Here is a 21,799-nt window from a genome sequence, read left to right on the forward strand (position 1 = left end):
ACTGTTTAAATGCCCCTTGGAAGAGAAATGCAGGTCGCAGTAGCTTAACAAGACGGTTTTAAATGTCCCTTGGTAGAGACATGCAGGTCGCAGTAGCTTAACAATACGGTTTAAATGCCCCATGGAGGAGACGTGCAGGTCGCAGTAGCTTAACCAGATGGTTTAAATGTCCCTTGAAAGAGACGTGCAAGTCGCAGTAGCTTAACAAAATACGGTTTAAATGCCCCTTGGAAGAGACGAGCAGGTCACAGTAGCTTACCAAGATGGTTTAAATGCCCCTTGGAAGAGACGTGCAGGTCACAGTAGCTTAACAAGACGGTTTAAATGCCCCTTGGAAGAGACATGCAGGTCGCAGTAGCTTAACAAGACAGTTTAAATGCCCCTTGGAAGAGCGGTGGAGGTCTCAGTAACTTAACAAGACAGTTTAAATGCCCCTTGGAAGACACATGCTGGTCGCAGCAGCTTAACAAGACTGTTTAAATGTCCCTTGGAAGAGACGTGCAAGTCGCAGTAGCTTAAAAAGACGGTTTAAATGCGCCTTGGAAGAGACATGCAGGTCGGAGTAGCTTAACAAGACGGTTTAAATGCCACTTGGAAAAGTGGTGGAGGTTACAGTAGCTTAAAAAGATGGTTTAAATGCCCCTTGGAAGAGACGTGAAAGTCGCAGTAGCTTAACAAGACAGTTTAAATGCCCCTTGGAAGAGACGTGCAGGTCGCAGTAGCTTAACAAGATGTTTTAAATGCCCCTTGGAAGAGCGGTGGAGGTCGCAGTAGCTTGACAAGACAGTTTAAATGCTCCTTGGAAGAGACATGCAGGTCGCAGTAGCTTAAAAAGACGGTTTAAATGCCCCTTGGAAGAGACGTGCAGGTCGCAGTGGATTAAAAAGACAGTTTAAGTGCCCCTTGGAAGAGCGGTGGAGGTCGCAGTAGCTTAACAAGACGGTTTAATGTCCTTGGTAGAGACATGCAGGTCGCAGTAGCTTAACAAGACGGTTTAAATGCCGCATGGAAGAGACTTGCAGGTCGCAGTAGCTTAAAAAGACGGTTTAAATGCCCCTTGGAAGAGACGAGCAGGTCGTAGTAGCTTACCAAGACGATTTAAATGCCCCATGGAAGAGACGTACAGGTCGCAGTAGCTTAAAAAGACGGTTTAAATGCCCCTTGGAAGAGAAGTGCAGGTCGCAGTAGCTTACCAAGACGATTTAAATGCCCCGTGGAAGAGACGTGCAGGTCACAGTAGCTTAACAAGACAGTTTAAATGCCCCTTGGAAGAGACGTGCAGGTCACAGTCGCTTAACAAGACGGTTTAAATGACCCTTGGAAGAGACGTGCAAGTCGCAGTAGCTTAAAAAGTCCGTTTTAATGCGCCTTGTAAGAGACGTGCAGGTCGCAGTAGCTTAACAAGACGGTTTAAATGCCCCTTGGAAGAGACGAGCAGGTCGCAGTAGCTTAACAAGATGGTTTAAATGCCCCTTGGAAGAGACGTGCAGGTCACAGCAGCTTAACAAGACAGTTTAAATGCCCCTTGGAAGAGCGGTGGAGGTCTCAGTAGCTTAACAAGACAGTTTAAATGCCCCTTGGAAGACACATGCAGGTCGCAGCAGCTTAACAAGACTGTTTAAATGCCCCTTGGAAGAGACGTGCATGTCACAGTAGCTTAACAAGACGGTTTAAATGCCCCTTGGAAGAGACGTGCAGGTCACAGTAGCTTAACAAGACAGTTTAAATGCCCCTTGGAAGAGCGGTGGAGGTCTCAGTAGCTTAACAAGACAGTTTAAATGCCCCTTGGAAGACACATGCAGGTCGCAGCAGCTTAACAAGACTATTTAAATGCCCCTTGGAAGAGACGTGCAAGTCGCAGTAGATTAGAAAGACGGATTAAATGCGCCTTGGAATAACGTGCAGGTCGGAGTAGCTTAGCAAGACGGTTTAAATGCCACTTGGAAAAGTGGTGGAGGTTACAGTAGCATAAAAAGACGGTTTAAATGCCCCTTGGAAGAGACATGCAGGTCGCAGTAGCTTAACAAGATGGTTTAAATGCCCCTTGGAAGAGACGAGCAGGTCGCAGTAGCTTAATAAGACAGTTTAAATGCCCCTTGGAAGAGCGGTAGAGGTCGCAGTAGCATAACAAGACAGCTTAAATGCCCCTTGGAAGAGACATGCAGGTCGCAGCAGCTTAACAAGACTGTTTAAATGCCCCTTGGAAGAGGCTTGCAGGTCGCAGTAGCTTAACAAGACAGTTTAATTGCCCATTGGAAGAGCGGTGGAGGTCGCAGTAGCTTAACAAGACGGTTTATATGCCCCATGAAAGAGACGTGCAGGTCGCAGTAGCTTAAAAAGACGGTTTAAGTGCCCCTTGGAAGAGGCTTGCAGGTCGCAGTAGCTTACCAAGACAGTTTAAATGCCCCTTGAAAGAACGGTGGATGTCGCAGTAGCTTAACAAGACAGTTTAAATGCCCCTTGGAAGAGACATGCAGGTCGCAGCAGCTTAACAAGACAGTTTAAATGCCCCTTGGAAGAGATGTGCAGGTCGCAGTAGCTTAACAAGACGGTTTAAATATCCCTTGGTAGAGACATGCAGGTCGCAGCAGCTTAACAAGACGGTTTAAATGTCCCATGGAGGAGACGTGCAGGTCACAGTAGCTTAACAAGACCGTTTAAATGTCCCTTGGAAGAGACGTGCAGGTCGCAGTAGCTTAAAAAGACGGTTTAAATGCGCCTTGGAAGAGACGTGCAGGTCGCAGTAGCTTACCAAGATTGTTTAAATGCCGCTTGTAAGAGACGTGCAGGTCGCAGTAGCTTAACAAGAGTGTTTAAATGACCCTTGGAAGAGTCTTGCAGTTAGCAGTAGCTTACCAAGACGGTTTAAATGCCCCTTGGAAAAGTGGTGGAGCTTACAGGAGCTTAACAAGACGGTTTAAATGCCCCTAGGAAGAGACGTGCAAGTCGCAGTAGCTTAAAAAGACGGTTTAAATGCGCCTTGGAAGAGACGATCAGGTCGCAGTAGCTTAACAAGACGGTTTAAATGCCCCTTAGAAGAGACGTGCAGGTCGCAGTAGCTTAACAAGACGGTTTAAATCCCCCTTGGAAGAGACGTGCAGGTCGCAGTAGCTTAACAAGAGTGTTTACATGCCCCTTGGAATAGGCTTGCAGGTCGCATTAGCTTACCAAGACAGTTTAAATGCCCCTTGGAAAAGTGGTGGAGGTTACAGTAGCTTAACAAGACAGTTTAAATGCCCCTTGGAAGAGACGTGCAGGTCACAGTAGTTTAAAAAGACTGTTTAAATGCGCCTTGGAAGAGACGTACAGGTCGCAGTAGCTTAACAAGACGGTTTAAATGCCCCTTGGAATAGACTAGCAGGTCGCAGTAGCTTAACAACATGGTTTAAATGCCCCTTGGAAGAGACGTGCAGGTCGCAGTAGCTTATCAAGACAGTTTAAATGCCCCTTGAAAGAGACGTGCAGGTCGCAGTAGCTTAACAAGACAGTTTAAATGCCCCTTGGAAGAGACATGCAGGTCGCAGCAGCTTAACAAGACTGTTTAAATGCCCCTTGGAAGAGAAATGCAGGTCGCAGCAGCTTCACAAGACTGTTTAAATGCCCCTTGGAAGAGACTTGCAGGTCGCAGTAGCTTAACAAGACGGTTTAAATGTCCCTTGGAAGAGACGTGCAAGTCGCAGTAGCTTAACAAGACGGTTTAAATGCCCCATGGAGGAGACGTGCAGGTCACAGTAGCTTAACAAAACGGTTTAAATGCCCCTTGGAAGAGACATGTAGGTCGCAGTAGCTTAACAAGACTGTTGAAATGCCCCTTGGAAGAGACGTGCAGGTCGCAGTAGCTTAACAAGACAGTTTAAATGCCCCTTGGAAGAGACGTGCAGGTCGCAGTAGCTTAACAAGACGGTTTAAATGCCCCTTGGAAGAGACATGCAGGTCGCAGCAGCTTAACAAAACGGTTTAAATGCCCCTTGGAAGAGACGTGGAGGTCGAAGTAGCTTAACAAGACTGTTGAAATGCCCCTTGGAAGAGACATGCAGGTCGCAGTAGCTTAACAAAGCGTTTTAAATGCCCCTTGGAAGAGACGTGCAGGTTGCAGTAGCTTAACAAGACGGTTTAAATGCCCTTTGGAAAAGTGGTGGAGGTTCCAGTAGCTTAAGAAGACGGTGTAAATGCCCCTTGGAAGAGACGTGCAAGTCGCAGTAGCTTAACAAGACTGTTTAAATGCCCCTTGGAAGAGACATGCAGGTCACAGTAGCTTAAAAAGACTGTTGAAATGCCCCTTGGAAGAGACGTGCAGGTCATAGTAGCTTAAGAAGAATGTTTAAATGCCCCTTGGAAGAGACGTGCAGGTCGCAGTAGCTTAACAAGACGGTTTAAGTGACCCTTGGAAGAGACGTGAAAGTCGCAGTAGCTTAACAAGACTGTTTAAATGCCCCTTAGAAGAGACGTGCAGGTCGCAGAAGCTTAACAAGACAGTTTAAATGCCCCTTGGAAGAGACGTGCAGGTCGCAGTAGCTTAACAAGATGGTTTAAATGCCCCTTGGAAGAGACATGCAGGCCGCAGCAGCTTAACAAGACCATTTAAATGCCCCTTGGAAGAGACATGCAGGTCGCAGTAGCTTAAAAAGACGGTTTAAATGCACCTTGGAAAAGACATGCAGGTCGCAGTAGCTTAACAAAGCGTTTTAAATGTCCCTTGCAAGAGACGTGCAGGTCGCAGTAGCTTAACAAGACGTTTTAAATGCCCCTTGGAAAAGTGGTGGAGGTTACAGTAGCTTAACAAGACGATTTAAATGCCCCTTGGAAGAGACGTGAAAGTCGCAGTAGCTTAACAAGACGGTTAAAATGCCCCTTGGAAGAGGCTTGCAGGTCGCAGTAGCTTACCAAGACTATTTAAATGTCCCTTGGAAGAGACGTGCAGGTCGCAGTAGCTTAATAAGACAGTTTAAATGCCCCTTGGAAGAGCGGTGGAGGTCGCAGTAGCTTAACAAGACAGTTTAAATGCCCCTTGGAAGAGACATGCAGGTCGCAGCACCTTAACAAGACTGTTTAAATACCCCTTGGAAGAGACATGCAGGTCGCAGTAGCTTAAAAGACGTTTTAAATGTCCCTTGGTAGAGACATGCAGGTCGCAGTAGCTTGACAAGAGGGTTTAAATGCCCCTTGGAAAAGTGGTGAAGGTTACAGTAGCTTAACAAGACCATTTAAATGCCCCTTGGAAGAAACGTGCAAGTCGCAGTAGCTTAACAAGACGGTGTAAATGTCCCTTGGAAAAGACATGCAGGTCGCAGAAGCTTAACAAGACGGTTTAAATGCCCCTTGGAGGAGACGTGCAGGCCGCAGTAGCTTAACAAGATGGTTTAAATGCCCCTTGGAAGAGGCGTGCAGGTCGCAGTAGCTTAACAAGACGGTTTAAATGCCCTTTGGAAGAGGGGTGGAGGTTACATTAGCTTAAGAAGACGGTTTAAATGTCCCTTGGAAGAGACGTGCAAGTCGCAGTAGCTTAACAAGACTGTTTAAATGCCCCTTAGAAGAGACGTGCAGCTCGCAGAAGCTTAACAAGACGGATTAAATGCCTCTTGGAAGTGCGGTGGAGGTCGCAGTAGCTTAACAAGACGGTTTAAATGCCCCTTGGAAGAGAAATGCAGGTCACAGCAGCTTAACAAGACGGATTAAATGCCCCTTGGAAGAGACGTGGAGGTCACAGTAGCTTAACAAGACTGTTTAAATGTCCCTTGGAAGAGACATGCAGGTCGCAGTAGCTTAGCAAAGCGTTTTAAATGCCCCTTGGAAGAGACGTGCAGGTCGCAGTAGCTTAACAAGATGGTTTAAATGCCCCTTGGAAGAGGCGTGCAGGTCGCAGTAGCTTAACAAGACGGTTTAAATGCCCTTTGGAAGAGGGGTGGAGGTTACAGTAGCTTAAGAAGACGGTTTAAATGTCACTTGGAAGAGATGTGCAAGTCGCAGTAGCTTTACAAGACTGTTTAATTGCCCCTTAGAAGAGACGTGCAGGTCGCAGAAGCTAAACAAGACAGTTTAAATGCCCCTTGGAAGAGACGTGCATGTCGCAGTAGCTTAACAAGATGGTTTAAATGCCCCTTGGAAGAGAGGTGGAGGTCGTAGTAGCTTAAGAAGACAGTTTAAATGCCCCTTGGAAGAGACGTGCAGGTCGCAGTAGCTTAACAAGAGGATTTAAATGCCCCTTGGAAGAGGCTTGCAGGTCGCAGTAGCTTAACAAGAGGGTTTAAATGCCCCTTGGAAGAAACGTGCAGGTCTCAGTAGCTTAACAAGACAGTTTAAATGTCCCTTGGAAGAGCGGTGGAGGTCGCAGTAGCTTAACAAAACAGTTTAAATGCCAATTGGAAGAAACATGCACGTCGAAGCATCTTAACAAGACTGTTTAAATGCCCCTAGAAAAAGACGTGCAGTTCGCAGAGGCTTAACAAGACAACAAGACGGTTTACATGCCCCTTGGAAGAGACGTGACGGTCGCAGTAGCTTAACAAGACGGTTTAAATGATCCGTGGAAAAGTGGTGGAGGTTACAGTAGCTTAACAAGACGGTTTAAATGCCCCTTATAAGAGACGTGCAAGTTACAGTAGCTTAACAAGACGGTTTAAATGCCCCTTGGAAGAGATGCGCAGGTCGCAGTAGCTTAACAAGATGGTTTAAGTGCTCTTTGGAAGAGACATGCAGGTCGCAGCAGCTTAAAAAGACGGTTTAAATGCCCCTTGGAAGAGACGTGCAGGTCGCAGAGGCTTAACAAGATGGTTTAAATGACCCTTGGAAGAGCGGTGCATGTCGCAGTAGCTTAACAAGATGGTTTAAATGCCCCTTGGAAGAGCGGTGGAGGTCGCAGTAGCTTAACAAGACAGTTTAAATGCCCCTTGGAAGAGACATGCAGTTCGCAATAGCTTAACAATATTGTTTAAATGTCCCTTGGAAGAGACGTGGAGGTCGCAGTAGCTTAGCAAGATGGTTTAAATGCCCCTTGAAACAGGCTTGCAGGTCGCAGTAGCTTACCAAGACAGTTTAAATGCCCCTTGGAAGAGAAGTGCAGGTCGCAGTAGCTTACCAAGACGATTTAAATGCCCCGTGGAAGAGACGTGCAGGTCACAGTAGCTTAACAAGACAGTTTAAATGCCCCTTGGAAGAGACGTGCAGGTCGCAGTCGCTTAACAAGACGGTTTAAATGACCCTTGGAAGAGACGTGCAAGTCGCAGTAGCTTAAAAAGTCGGTTTTAATGCGCCTTGTAAGAGACGTGCAGGTCGCAGTAGCTTAACAAGACGGTTTAAATGCCCCTTGGAAGAGACGAGCAGGTCGCAGTAGCTTAACAAGATGGTTTAAATGCCCCTTGGAAGAGACGTGCAGGTCACAGTAGCTTAACAAGACAGTTTAAATGCCCCTTGGAAGAGCGGTGGAGGTCTCAGTAGCTTAACAAGACAGTTTAAATGCCCCTTGGAAGACACATGCAGGTCGCAGCAGCTTAACAAGACTGTTTAAATGCCCCTTGGAAGAGACGTGCATGTCACAGTAGCTTAACAAGACGGTTTAAATGCCCCTTGGAAGAGACGTGCAGGTCACAGTAGCTTAACAAGACAGTTTAAATGCCCCTTGGAAGAGCGGTGGAGGTCTCAGTAGCTTAACAAGACAGTTTAAATGCCCCTTGGAAGACACATGCAGGTCGCAGCAGCTTAACAAGACTATTTAAATGCCCCTTGGAAGAGACGTGCATGTCGCAGTAGCTTAACAAGACGGTTTAAATGCCCCTTGGAAGAGACGTGCAAGTCGCAGTAGATTAAAAAGACGGATTAAATGCGCCTTGGAATAGACGTGCAGGTCGGAGTAGCTTAGCAAGACGGTTTAAATGCCACTTGGAAAAGTGGTGGAGGTTACAGTAGCATAAAAAGACGGTTTAAATGCCCCTTGGAAGAGACATGCAGGTCGCAGTAGCTTAACAAGATGGTTTAAATGCCCCTTGGAAGAGACGAGCAGGTCGCAGTAGCTTAATAAGACAGTTTAAATGCCCCTTGGAAGAGCGGTAGAGGTCGCAGTAGCATAACAAGACAGCTTAAATGCCCCTTGGAAGAGACATGCAGGTCGCAGCAGCTTAACAAGACTGTTTAAATGCCCCTTGGAAGAGGCTTGCAGGTCGCAGTAGCTTAACAAGACAGTTTAATTGCCCCTTGGAAGAGCGGTGGAGGTCGCAGTAGCTTAACAAGACGGTTTATATGCCCCATGAAAGAGACGTGCAGGTCGCAGTAGCTTAAAAGACGGTTTAAATGCCCCTTGGAAGAGGCTTGCAGGTCGCAATAGCTTACCAAGACAGTTTAAATGCCCCTTGAAAGAACGGTGGATGTCGCAGTAGCTTAACAAGACAGTTTAAATGCCCCTTGGAAGAGACATGCAGGTTGCAGCAGCTTAACAAGACAGTTTAAATGCCCCTTGGAAGAGATGTGCAGGTCGCAGTAGCTTAACAAGACGGTTTAAATATCCCTTGGTAGAGACATGCAGGTCGCAGCAGCTTAACAAGACGGTTTAAATGTCCCATGGAGGAGACGTGCAGGTCACAGTAGCTTAACAAGACCGTTTAAATGTCCCTTGGAAGAGACGTGCAGGTCGCAGTAGCTTAAAAAGACGGTTTAAATGCGCCTTGGAAGAGACGTGCAGGTCGCAGTAGCTTACCAAGATTGTTTAAATGCCGCTTGTAAGAGACGTGCAAGTCGCAGAGGCTTAACAAGACAGTTTAAATCCCCCTTGGAAGAGACGTGCAGGTCGCAGTAGCTTAACAAGAGTGTTTAAATGACCCTTGGAAGGGTCTTGCAGTTAGCAGTAGCTTACCAAGACGGTTTAAATGCCCCTTGGAAAAGTGGTGGAGCTTACAGGAGCTTAACAAGACGGTTTAAATGCCCCTAGGAAGAGACGTGCAAGTCGCAGTAGCTTAAAAAGACGGTTTAAATGCGCCTTGGAAGAGACGATCAGGTCGCAGTAGCTTAACAAGACGGTTTAAATGCCCCTTAGAAGAGACGTGCAGGTCGCAGTAGCTTAACAAGACGGTTTAAATCCCCCTTGGAAGAGACGTGCAGGTCGCAGTAGCTTAACAAGAGTGTTTACATGCCCCTTGGAATAGGCTTGCAGGTCGCATTAGCTTACCAAGACAGTTTACATGCCCCTTGGAAGAGACATGCAGGTCGCAATAGCATAACAATATTGTTTAAATGCCCCTTGGAAGAGACGTGGAGGTCGCAGTTGCTTAACAAGATGGTTTAAATGCCCCTTGAAACAGGCTTGCAGGTCGCAGTAGCTTACCAAGACAGTTTAGATGCCCCTTGGAAGAGACGTGCAGGTCGCAGTAGCTTAACAAGACGGTTTAAATGCCCCTTGTAAAAGTGGTCGTGGTTACAGTAGCTTAAAAAGATGGTTTAAATGCCCCTTGGAAGAGACGTGCAGGCCGCAGTGGCTTAACAAGTCGGTTTAAATGCCCCCTGGTAGAGACATGCAGGTCGCAGTAGCTTAACAAGATGGTTTAAATGCCCCTTGGAAGAAACTTGCAGGTCGCAGTAGCTTAACAAGACGGTTTAAATGCCCCTTGTAAAAGTGGTCGTGGTTACAGTAGCTTAAAAGACAGTTTAAATGCCCCTTGGAAGAGACATGCAGGTCGCAGTAGCTTAAAAAGACGGTATAAATGCGCCTTGGAAGAGACGTGCAGGTCGCAGTAGCTTAACAAGACGGTTTAAATGCCCCTTGGAAGAGACGAGCAGGTCACAGTAGCTTAACAAGATGGTTTAAATGGCCCTTGGAAGAGACGTGCAGGTTGCAGTAGCTTAACAAGACGGTTTAAATCCCCCTTGGAAGAGACGTGCAGGTCGCAGTAGCTTAACAAGAGGGTTTAAATGCCCCCTTGGAATAGGCTTGCAGGTCGCAATAGCTTACCAAGACGGTTTAAATGCCCCTTGGACGAGACGTGCAGGTCACAGTACCTTAACGAGACGGTTTAAATGCCCCTTGGAAGAGCGGTGGAGGTCGCAGTAGCTTAACAAGACAGTTTGAATGCCCCTTGAAAGAGACGTGCAGGTCGCGGTAGCTTAACAAGACGGTTTAAATGCCCCTTGGAAGTGCGGTGGAGGTCGCAGTAGCTTAACAAGACGGTTTAAATGCCCCTTGGAAGAGACATGCAGGTCGCAGCAGCTTAACAAGATGGTTTAAATCCCCTTGGAAGAGACGTGCAGGTAGCAGTGGCTTAACAAGACGGTTTAAATGCCCCTTGGAAGAGACTCGCAGGTCGCAGTAGCTTAACAAGACAGTTTAAATGCCCCTTGGAAGAGACGTGCAAGTCGCAGTAGCTTAAAAAGACGGTTTAAATGCGCCTTGGAAGAGACGTGCAGGTCGCAGAAGCTTAACAAGACGGTTTAAATGCCCCTTGGAATAGACGAGCAGGTCGCAGTAGCTTAACAAGATGGTTTAAATGCCCCTTGGAAGAGACGTGCAGGTCTTAGTAGCTTAACAAGACGGTTTAAATCCCCCTTGGCAGAGACGTGCAGGTCGCAGCAGCTTAACAAGAGTGTTTAAATGCCCCTTGGAGTAGGCTTGCAGGTCGCAGAAGCTTACCAAGACGGTTTGAATGCCCCTTGGAAGAGACGTGCAGGTCGCAGTAGCTTACCAAGACAGTTTAAATGCCCCTTGGAAGAGACATGCAGGTCGCAGTAGCATAATAAGACAGTTTAAATGCCCCTTGGAAGAGACATGCAGGTCGCAGTAGCATAATAAGACAGTTTAAATGCCCCTTGGAAGAGATGTGCAGGTCGCAGTAGCTTAACAAGACAGTTTAAATGCCCCTTGAAAGTTACGTGCAGGTCGCAGTAGCTTAACAAGACGGTTCAAATGCCCATTGGAAGAGTGGTGGAGGTCGCAGGAGCTTAACAAGAGAGTTTAAATGCCCCTTGGATGAGACATGCAGGTCGCAGTAGCTTAATAAGACGGTTTAAATACCCCTTGGAAGAGAGGTGGAGGTCGCAGTGGCTTAACAAGAGAGTTTAAATGCCCCTTGGAAGAGACGTGCAGGTCGCAGTAGCTTAACAAGACGGTTTAAATGCCCCTTGGAAGAGACGTGCAGGTCGCAGTAGCTAAACAAGACGGTTTAAATGCCCCATGGAAGAGCGGTGGAGGTCGCGGTAGCTTAACAAGACAGTTTAAATGCCCCTTGAAAGAGACGTGCAGGTCGCAGCAGCTTAACAAGACGGTTTAAATGCCCCTTGGAAGTGCGGTGGAGGTCGCAGTAGCTTAACAAGATGGTTTAAATGCCCCTTGGAAGAGACATGCAGGTCACAGCAGCTTAACAAGACGATTTAAATGCCCCTTGGAAGAGACGTGGAGGTCGCAGTAGCTTAACAAGAGGGTTTAAATGCCCCTTGGAAGAGACTTGCAGGTCGCAGTAGCTTAACAAAGCGTTTTAAAAGCCCCTTGGTAGTGCGGTGGAGGTCGCAGTAGCTTAACAAGACGGTTTAAATGCCCCTTGGAAAAGTGGTGGAGGTTACAGTAGCTTAAGAAGACGGTTTAAATGCCCCTTGGAAGAGACGTGCAAGTCGCAGTAGCTTAACAAGACTGTTTAAATGCCCCTTAGAAGAGACGTGCAGGTCGCAGAAGCTAAACAAGACAGTTTAAATGCCCCTTGGAAGAGACGTGCAGGTCGCAGTAGCTTAACAAGATGGTTTAAATGCCCCTTGGAAGAGCGGTGGAGGTCGCAGTAGCTTAAGAAGACAGTTTAATTTCCCCTTGGAAGAGACATGCAGGTCGCAGTAGCTTAACAAGAGGGTTTAAATGCCCATTGGAAGAGGCTTGCAGGTCGCAGTAGCTTAACAAGACGGTTTAAATGCACCTTGGAAGAGACGTGCAGGTCGCACTAGCTTAACAAGACAGTTTAAATGCCACTTGGAAGAAACATGCATGTCGAAGCAGCTTAACAAGACTGTTTAAATGCCCCTAGGAAAAGACATGCAGGTCGCAGGAGCTTAAAAAGAAGGTTTAAATGCGCCTTGGAAGAGAAGTGCAGGTCGCAGTAGCATAAAAAAACGGTTTAAATGCCCCTTGGAAAAGCGGTGGAGGTCGCAGTAGCTTAACACGAAGGTTTAAATGCCCCTTGGAATAGACATGCAGGTCGCAGTAGCTTAACAAGACGGTTTAAATGCCCCTTGGAAGAGACATGCAGGTCGCTGTAGCTTAACAAGACGGTTTAAAAGCCCCTTGGAAGAGACGTGTAAGTCGCAGGAGCTTAAAAAGAAGGTTTAATTGCGCCTTGGAAGAGAAGTGCAGGTCGCAGTAGCATAACAAGACGGTTTAAATGTCCCTTGGAAGAGACATGCAGGTCGCAGTAGCTTAACAAGACGTTTTAAATGCCCCTTGGAAGAGACGTGCAGGTCGCAGTATCCTAACAAGACTGTTTAAATGCCCCTTGGAAGAGACGTGCAGGTCGCAGTATCTTAACAAGACGGTTTAAATTTCCCTTGGAAGAGATATGCAGGTCGCAGTAGCTTAACAAGACGGTTTAAAATGCCCCTTGACAGAGATGTGCAGGTCGCAGTAGCTTAACAAGATGGTTTAAATGCACCTTAGAATAGACTTCCAGGTCGCAGTAGCTTAACAATACAGTTTAAATGCCCCTTGGAAGAGACGTGCAGGTCGCAGTAGCTTAATAAGACGGTTTAAATGCCCCTTGGAAGAGAGGTGGAGGTCGCAGTAGCTTAACAAGACAGTTTAAATGCCCCTTGGAAGAGACGTGCAGGTCGCAGTAGCTTAACAAGACAGTTTAAATGCCACTTGGAAGAGACGTGCAGGTCGCAGTAGATTAACAAGACTGTTTAAATGCCCCTTGGAAGAGAGGTGGAGGTCGCAGTAGCTTAACAAGACAGTTTAAATGCCCCTTGACAGAGATGTGCAGGTCGCAGTAGCTTAACAAGACGGTTTAAATGCCCCTTGGAAGTGCGGTGGAGGTCGCAGAAGCTTAACAAAATGGTTTAAATGCCCCTTGGAAGAGACATGCAGGTCGCAGCAGCTTAGCAAGACGGTTTAAATGCCCCTTGGAAGAGACATGCAGGTCGCAGTAGCTTAATAAGACGGCTAAATGCCCCTTGGAAGAGACGTGCAGGTCGCAGTAGCTTAACAAGACGGTTTAAAAGCCCCTTGGAAAAGTGGTGGAGGTTACAGTAGCTTAACAAGAGTGTTTAAATGCCCCTTGGAATAGGCTTGCAGGTCGCAGTAGCTTAACCAGATGGTTTAAATGCCCCTTGGAAGAGACGTGCATGTCGCAGTAGCTTAACAAGACAGTTTAAATGCCCCTTGGAAGAGACGTGCAGGTCGCAGTAGCTTAATAAGACGGTTTAATTGCCCCTTGGAAGAGACATGCAGGTCGCAGTAGCTTAACAAGAGGGTTTAAATGCCCATTGGAAGAGGCTTGCAGGTCGCAGTAGCTTAACAAGACGGTTTAAATGCACCTTGGAAGAGACGTGCAGGTCGCACTAGCTTAACAAGACAGTTTAAATGCCACTTGGAAGAAACATGCATGTCGAAGCAGCTTAACAAGACTGTTTAAATGCCCCTAGGAAAAGACGTGCAGGTCGCAGGAGCTTAAAAAGAAGGTTTAAATGCGCCTTGGAAGAGAAGTGCAGGTCGCAGTAGCATAAAAAAACGGTTTAAATGCCCCTTGGAAAAGCGGTGGAGGTCGCAGTAGCTTAACACGAAGGTTTAAATGCCCCTTGGAATAGACATGCAGGTCGCAGTAGCTTAACAAGACGGTTTAAATGCCCCTTGGAAGACACGTGCAGGTCGCAGTAGCTTAACAAGACGGTTTAAATGCCCCGACGAAAAGTGGTGGAGGTTACAGTAGCTTAACAAGACGGTTTAAATGCCCCTTGGAAGAGACATGCAGGTCGCAGAGGCTTAACAAGACGGTTTAAATGCCCCTTGGAAGAGACATGCAGGTCGCAGCAGCTTAAAAAGACGGTTTAAATGCCCCTTGGAAGAGACGTGCAGGTCGCAGAGGCTTAACAAGACGGTTTAAATGCCCCTTGGAAGAGACATGCAGGTCGCAGTAGCTTAACAAGAAGGTTTAAAAGCCCCTTGGAAGAGACGTGCAAGTCGCAGTAGCTTAACAAGATGGTTTAAATGCCCCTTGGAAGAGACTATCAAGTCGCAGGAGCTTAAAAAGGAGGTTTAAATGCGCCTTGGAAGAGAAGTGCAGGTCGCAGTAGCATAACAAGACGGTTTAAATGCCCCTTGGAAGAGACGTGCAGGTAGCAGTAGCTTAACAAGACGGTTTAAATCCCCCTTGGAAGAGACATGCAGGTCGCAGTATCTTAACAAGAGGGTTTAAATGCCCCTTAGAATAGGCTTGCAGGTCGCAGTAGCTTAACAAGACAGTTTAAATGGCCCTTGGAAGAGACGTGCAAGTCGCAGTAGCTTAAAAAGACGGTTTAAATGCGCCTTGGAAGAGACGTGCAGGTCGCAGTAGCTTAACAAGACTGTTTAAATGGCCCTTGGAAGAGACGTGCAGGTCGCAGTAGCTTAACAAGACGGTTAAAATCCCCCGTGGAAGAAACGTGCAGGACGCAGTATCTTAACAAGAGGGTTTAAATGCCCCCTTGGAATAGGCTTGCAGATCGCAGTAGCTGACCAAGACGGTTTAAATGCCCCTTGGACGAGACGTGCAGGTCGCAGTAGCTTAACAAGACGGTTTAAATGCCCCTTGGAAGAGCGGTGGGGGTCGCAGTAGCTTAACAAGACAGTTTAAATGCCCCTTGGAAGAGACGTACAGGTTGAAGTAGCTTAATAAGACGGTTTAAATGCCTCTTGGAAGAGATGTGCAGGTCGCAGTAGCTTAATAAGATGTTTTAAATGCCCCTTGGAAGAGAGGTGGAGGTCGCAGTAGCTTAACAAGACAGTTTAAATGACCCTTGGAAGAGACGTGCAGGTCGCAGTAGCTTAACAAGACAGTTTAAATGCCACTTGGAAGAGACGTGCAGGTTGCAGTAGCTTAATAAGACGGTTTAAATGCCCCTTTTAAGAGCGGTGGAGGTCGCAGTAAATTAACAAGACAGTTTAAATGCCCCTTGAAAGAGACGTGCAGGTCGCAGTAGCTTAACAAGACGATTTAAATGCCCCTTGGAAGAGACGTGCAGGTAGCAGTAGCTTAACAAGACAGTTTAAATGCCCCTTGGAAGAGACATGCTGGTCGCAGTAGCTTAAAAAGAGGGTTTAAATGCGCCTTGGAAGAGACGTGCAGGTCGCAGTAGCTTAACAAGACGGTTTAAATGGCCCTTGGAAGAGACGTGCAGGTCGCAGTAGCTTAACAAGACGGTTTAAATGCCCCTTGGAAGAGACGTGCAGGTTGAAGTACCTTAATAAGACGGTTTAAATGCCTCTTGCAAGAGATGTGCATGTCGCAGTAGCTTAATAAGATGTTTTAAATGCCCCTTGGAAGAGAGGTGGAGGTCGCAATAGCTTAACAAGACAGTTTAAATGCCCCTTGGAAGAGACGTGCAGGTCGCAGTACCTTAACAAGACAGTTTAAATGCCACTGGGAAGAGACGTGCAGGTTGCAGTAGCTTAATAAGACAGTTTAAATGCCCCTTGGAAGAGCGGTGGAGGTCGCAGTAGCTTAACAAGACGGTTTAAATGCCCCTTGAACGAGACGTGCAGGTCGCAGTAGCTTAACAAGACGGTTTAAATGCCCCTTGGAAGAGACGTGGAGGTCGCAGTAGCTTAACAAGACAGTTTAAATGCCCCTTGGAAGAGACGTGCAGGTCACAGTAGCTTAACAAAGCATTTTAAATGCCCCTTGGAAGTGCGGTGGAGGTCGCAGTAGCTTAACAAGACGGTTTAAATGCCCCTTGGAAGAGACGTGCAAGTCGCAGTAGCTTAACAAGACTGTTTAAATGCCCCTTAGAAGAGACGCGCAGTTCTCCGAAGCTAAACAAGACAGTTTAAATGCCCCTTGGAAGAGACGTGCAGGTCGCAGTAGCTTAACAAGATGGTTTAAATGTCCCCTTGGAATAGCGTTGGAGGTCGCAGTAGCTTAAGAAGACAGTTTAAATACCCCTTGGAAGAGACATGCAGGTCGCAGGAGCTTAACAAGAGGGTTTAAATGCCCTTTGGAAGAGGCTTGCAGGTCGCAGTAGCTTAACAAGACAGTTTAAATGCCCCTTGGAAGAGCGGTGCAGGTCGCAGTAGCTTAAAAAGACAGTTTAAATGCCACTTGGAAGAAACATGCAGGTCGAAGCAGCTTAACAAGACTGTTTAAATGCCCCTAGGAAAAGACGTGCAGGTCGAAGAGGCTTAAAAAGATGGTTAAATGCCCCTTGGAAGAGAAATGCAGGTCGAAGTAGCTTAACAAGACGGTTTAAATGCACCTTGTAAGAGACGTGCAGGTCGCAGTAGCTTAAAAAGACAGTTTAAATGCCCCGTGGAAAAGTGGTGGAGGTTACAGTAGCTTAACAAGATGGTTTAAATGCCCCTTGGAAGAGACGTGCAAGTTACAGTAGCTTAACAAGACGGTTTAAATGCCCCTTGGAAGAGATGTGCAAGTCGCAATAGCTTAACAAGAGGGTTTAAATGCCCCTTGGAAAATGCTTGCTGGTCGCAGTAGCTTACCAAGACGGTTTAAATACCCCTTGGAAGAGACGTTCAGGTCTCAGTAGCTTAACAAGACGGTTTAAATACCCGTTGGAAGAGAAGTGCAGGTCGCAGTAGCTTAACAAGACGGTTTAAATGCCCCTTGGAAAAGTGGTGGAGGTTACAGTAGCTTAACAAGGCAGTTTAAATGCCCCTTGGAAGAGACGAGCAGGTCAAAGTAGCTTAACAAGAAGGTTTAAATGTACCTTGGAAGAGACGTGCATGTCGCAGTAGCTTAACAAGACGGTTTAAATCCCCATTGGAAAAGTGGTGGAGGTTACAGTAGCTTAACAAGACGGTTTAAATGCCCCTTGGAAGAGACGAGCAGGTCACAGTAGCTTAACAAGACGGTTTAAATCCCCTTTGGAAGAGACGTGCAGGTCACAGTGGCTTAACAATAGTGTTTAAAGCCCCTTGGAATAGGCTTGCAGGTCGCAGTAGCTTAACCAGACGGTTTAAATGCCCCTTGGAAGAGACGTGCAGGTCGCAGTAGCTTAACAAGACGGTTTAAATGCCCCTAGGAAGAGCAGTGGAGGTCGCAGTAGCTTAACAAGACGGTTTAAATGCCCCTAGGAAGAGCGGTGGAGGTCGCAGTAGCTTAACAAGACAGTTTAAGTGCCCCTTGAAAGAGACGTGCAGGTCGCAGTAGCTTAACTAGACAGTTTAAATGCCGATTGGAAGAGTGGTGGAGGTCGCAGTAGCTTAACAAGACAGTTTAAATGCCCCTTGGAAGAGACATGCAGGTCGCAGTAGCTTAATAAGACGGTTTAAATGCCTCTTGGAAGAGAGGTGGAGGTCGCAGTAGCTTAACAAGACAGTTTAAATGCCCCTTAGAAGAGACGTGCAGTTCGCAGTAGCTTAACAAGACGGTTTAAATGCCCCTTGGAAGAGCGGTGGAGGTCGCAGTAGCTTAAGAAGACTGTTTAACTGCCCCTTGAAAGAGACGTGCAGGTAAAAGTAGCTTAACAAGACGGTTTCAATGCCACTTGGAAGAGACGTGCAGTTCGCAGTAGCTTAACAAGACGGTTTAAATGCCCCTTGGAAGAGACGTGCAGGTCGCAGTAGCTTAACAAGACAGTTTAAGTGTCCCTTGGAAGAGACGTGCAGGTCGCAGTAGCTTAACAAGACAGTTTAAATGCCCCTTGAAAGAGACGTGCAGGTCGCAGTAGCTTAACAAGACGGTTTAAATGCCCCTTGTAAGTGCGGTGAAGGTTGCAGTAGCTTAACAAGACGGTTTAAATGCCCTTTGGAAGAGACATGCAGGTCACAGCAGCTTAACAAGATGGTTTAAATGCCCCTTGGAAGAGACATGGAGGTCGCAGTAGCTTAACAAGACAGTTTAAATGCCCCTTGGAAGAGACGTGCAGGTCGCAGTAGCTTAGCAAAGCGTTTTAAATGCCCCTTGGAAGTGCGGTGGAGGTCGCAGTAGCTTAACAAGACGGTTTAAATGCCCCTTGGAAGAGACGTGCAAGTCGCAGTAGCTTAACAAGACTGTTTAAATGCCCCTTAGAAGAGACGCGCAGTTCTCCGAAGCTAAACAAGACAGTTTAAATGCCCCTTGGAAGAGACGTGCAGGTCTCAGTAGCATAACAAGATGGTTTAAATGCCCCTTGGAATAGCGTTGGAGGTCGCAGTAGCTTAAGAAGACAGTTTAAATACCCCTTGGAAGAGACATGCAGGTCGCAGGAGCTTAACAAGAGGGTTTAAATGCCCTTTGGAAGAGGCTTGCAGGTCGCAGTAGTTTAACAAGACAGTTTAAATGCCCCTTGGAAGAGTGGTGCAGGTCGCAGTAGCTTAACAAGACAGTTTAAATGCCACTTGGAAGAAACATGCAGGTCGAAGCAGCTTAACAAGACAGTTTAAATGCCCCTAGGAAAAGACGTGCAGGTCGAAGATGCTTAAAAAGACGGCTAAATGCCCCTTGGAAGAGAAATGCAGGTCGAAGTAGCTTAACAAGACAGTTTAAGTGCCCCTTGAAAGAGACGTGCAGGTCGCAGTAGCTTAACTAGACAGTTTAAATGCCGATTGGAAGAGTGGTGGAGGTCGCAGTAGCTTAACAAGACAGTTTAAATGCCCCTTGGAAGAGACATGCAGGTCGCAGTAGCTTAATAAGACGGTTTAAATGCCTCTTGGAAGAGAGGTGGAGGTCGCAGTAGCTTAACAAGACAGTTTAAATGCCCCTTAGAAGAGACGTGCAGTTCGCAGTAGCTTAACAAGACGGTTTAAATGCCCCTTGGAAGAGCGGTGGAGGTCGCAGTAGCTTAAGAAGACTGTTTAACTGCCCCTTGAAAGAGACGTGCAGGTAAAAGTAGCTTAACAAGACGGTTTCAATGCCACTTGGAAGAGACGTGCAGTTCGCAGTAGCTTAACAAGACGGTTTAAATGCCCCTTGGAAGAGACGTGCAGGTCGCAGTAGCTTAACAAGACAGTTTAAGTGTCCCTTGGAAGAGACGTGCAGGTCGCAGTAGCTTAACAAGACAGTTTAAATGCCCCTTGAAAGAGACGTGCAGGTCGCAGTAGCTTAACAAGACGGTTTAAATGCCCCTTGTAAGTGCGGTGAAGGTCGCAGTAGCTTAACAAGACGGTTTAAATGCCCTTTGGAAGAGACATGCAGGTCACAGCAGCTTAACAAGATGGTTTAAATGCCCCTTGGAAGAGACATGGAGGTCGCAGTAGCTTAACAAGACAGTTTAAATGCCCCTTGGAAGAGACGTGCAGGTCGCAGTAGCTTAGCAAAGCGTTTTAAATGCCCCTTGGAAGTGCGGTGGAGGTCGCAGTAGCTTAACAAGACGGTTTAAATGCCCCTTGGAAGAGACGTGCAAGTCGCAGTAGCTTAACAAGACTGTTTAAATGCCCCTTAGAAGAGACGCGCAGTTCTCCGAAGCTAAACAAGACAGTTTAAATGCCCCTTGGAAGAGACGTGCAGGTCTCAGTAGCATAACAAGATGGTTTAAATGCCCCTTGGAATAGCGTTGGAGGTCGCAGTAGCTTAAGAAGACAGTTTAAATACCCCTTGGAAGAGACATGCAGGTCGCAGGAGCTTAACAAGAGGGTTTAAATGCCCTTTGGAAGAGGCTTGCAGGTCGCAGTAGTTTAACAAGACAGTTTAAATGCCCCTTGGAAGAGTGGTGCAGGTCGCAGTAGCTTAACAAGACAGTTTAAATGCCACTTGGAAGAAACATGCAGGTCGAAGCAGCTTAACAAGACAGTTTAAATGCCCCTAGGAAAAGACGTGCAGGTCGAAGATGCTTAAAAAGACGGCTAAATGCCCCTTGGAAGAGAAATGCAGGTCGAAGTAGCTTAACAAGACGGTTTAAATGCACCTTGTAAGAGACGTGCAGGTCGCAGTAGCTTAAAAAGACGGTTTAAATGCCCCGTGGAAAAGTCGTGGAGGTTACAGTAGCTTACCAAGACGGTTTAAATACCCCTTGGAAGAGACGTTCAGGTCTCCGTAGCTTAACAAGACGGTTTAAATACCCATTGGATGAGAAGTGCAGGTCGCAGTAGCTTAACAAGACGGTTTAAATGCCTCTTGGAAAAGTGGTGGAGGTTACAGTAGCTTAACAAGGCGGTTTAAATGCCCCTTGGAAGAGACGAGCAGGTCAAAGTAGGTTAACAAGAAGGTTTAAATGCACCTTGGAAGAGACGTGCATGTCGCAGTAGCTTAACAAGACGGTTTAAATGCCCATTGGAAAAGTGGTGGAGGTTACAGTAGCTTAACAAGACGGTTTAAATGCCCCTTGGAAGAGACGAGCAGGTCACAGTAGCTTAACAAGACGGTTTAAATCCCCCTTGGAAGAGACGTGCAGGTCGCAGTCGCTTAACAAGAGTGTTTAAATGCCCCTTGGAATAGGCTTGCAGGTCGCAGTAGCTTAACCAGACGGTTTAAATGCCCCTTGGAAGAGACGTGCAGGTCGCAGTAGCTTAACAAGACGGTTTAAATGCCCCTAGGAAGAGCGGTGGAGGTCGCAGTAGCTTAACAAGACAGTTTAAATGCCCCTTGGAAGAGACGTGCAGGTCGCAGTAGCTTAATAAGACGGTTTAAACGCCACTTAGAAGAGATGTGCAGGTCGCAGTAGCTTAATAGGATGGTTTAAATGCCCCTTAGAAGAGAGGTGGAGGTTGCAGTTGTTTAACAAGACAGTTTAAATGCCCCTTGGAAGAGACGTGCAGGTCGCAGTAGCTTAACAAGAGGGTTTAAATGCCACTTGGAAGAGACGTGCAGGTCGCAGTAGCTTAACAAGATGGTTTAAATGCCCATTGGAAGAGCGGTGGAGGTCGCAGTAGCTTAACAAGACGGTTTAAATGCCCCTTGGAAGAGACATGCAGGTCGCAGTAGCTTAACAAGAGTGTTTAAATGTCCCTTGGAAGAGACGTGCAGGTCGCAGTAGCTTAACAAGACAGTTTAAAAGCCCCTTGGAAGAGAAGTGCAAGTCGCAGTAGCTTAACAAGATGTTTTAAATACCCCTTGGAAAAGTGGTGGAGGTTACAGTAGCTTAACAAGATGGTTTAATTGCACCTTGGAAAAGACGATCAAGTCGCAGGAGCTTAAAAAGAAGGTTTATATGCGCCTTGGAAGAGAAGTGCAGGTCGCAGTACCATAACAAGACGGTTTAAATGCCCCTTGGAAGAGACGAGCAGGTCGCAATAGCTTAGCAAGACGGTTTAAATACCCCTTGGAAGAGACGTGCAGGTAGCAGTAGCTTAACAAGACGGTTAAAATGCCCCTTGGAATAGACGAGCAGGTCGCAGTAGCTTAACAAGACGGTTTAAATGCCCCTTGGAAGAGACGTGCAGGTCGCAGTAGCTTAACAAGACGGTTTAAATCCCCTTTGGAAGAGACGTGCAGGTCGAAGCAGCTTAACAAGAGGGTTTATATGCCCCTTGGAATTGGCTTGCAGGTCGCAGTAGCTTACCAGAAATGTTTAAATGCCCCTTGGAAGAGACGTGCAGGTCGCAGTAGCTTAACAAGACGGTTTAAATGCCCCTTGGAAGAGTGGTGGAGGTCGCAGTAGCTTAACAAGACAGTTTAAATGCCCCTTGGAAGAGACATGCAGGTCGCAGTAGCATAATAAGACAGTTTAAATGCCCCTTGGAAGAGATGTGCAGGTCGCAGTAGCTTAATAAGACGGTTTA

The sequence above is a fragment of the Phyllobates terribilis genome, unplaced genomic scaffold (genome assembly GCF_046119375.1).
Source record: "Phyllobates terribilis strain yellow unplaced genomic scaffold, ASM4611937v1 Scaffold_5__5_contigs__length_657084704, whole genome shotgun sequence".
Classification (NCBI taxonomy): domain Eukaryota; kingdom Metazoa; phylum Chordata; class Amphibia; order Anura; family Dendrobatidae; genus Phyllobates; species Phyllobates terribilis.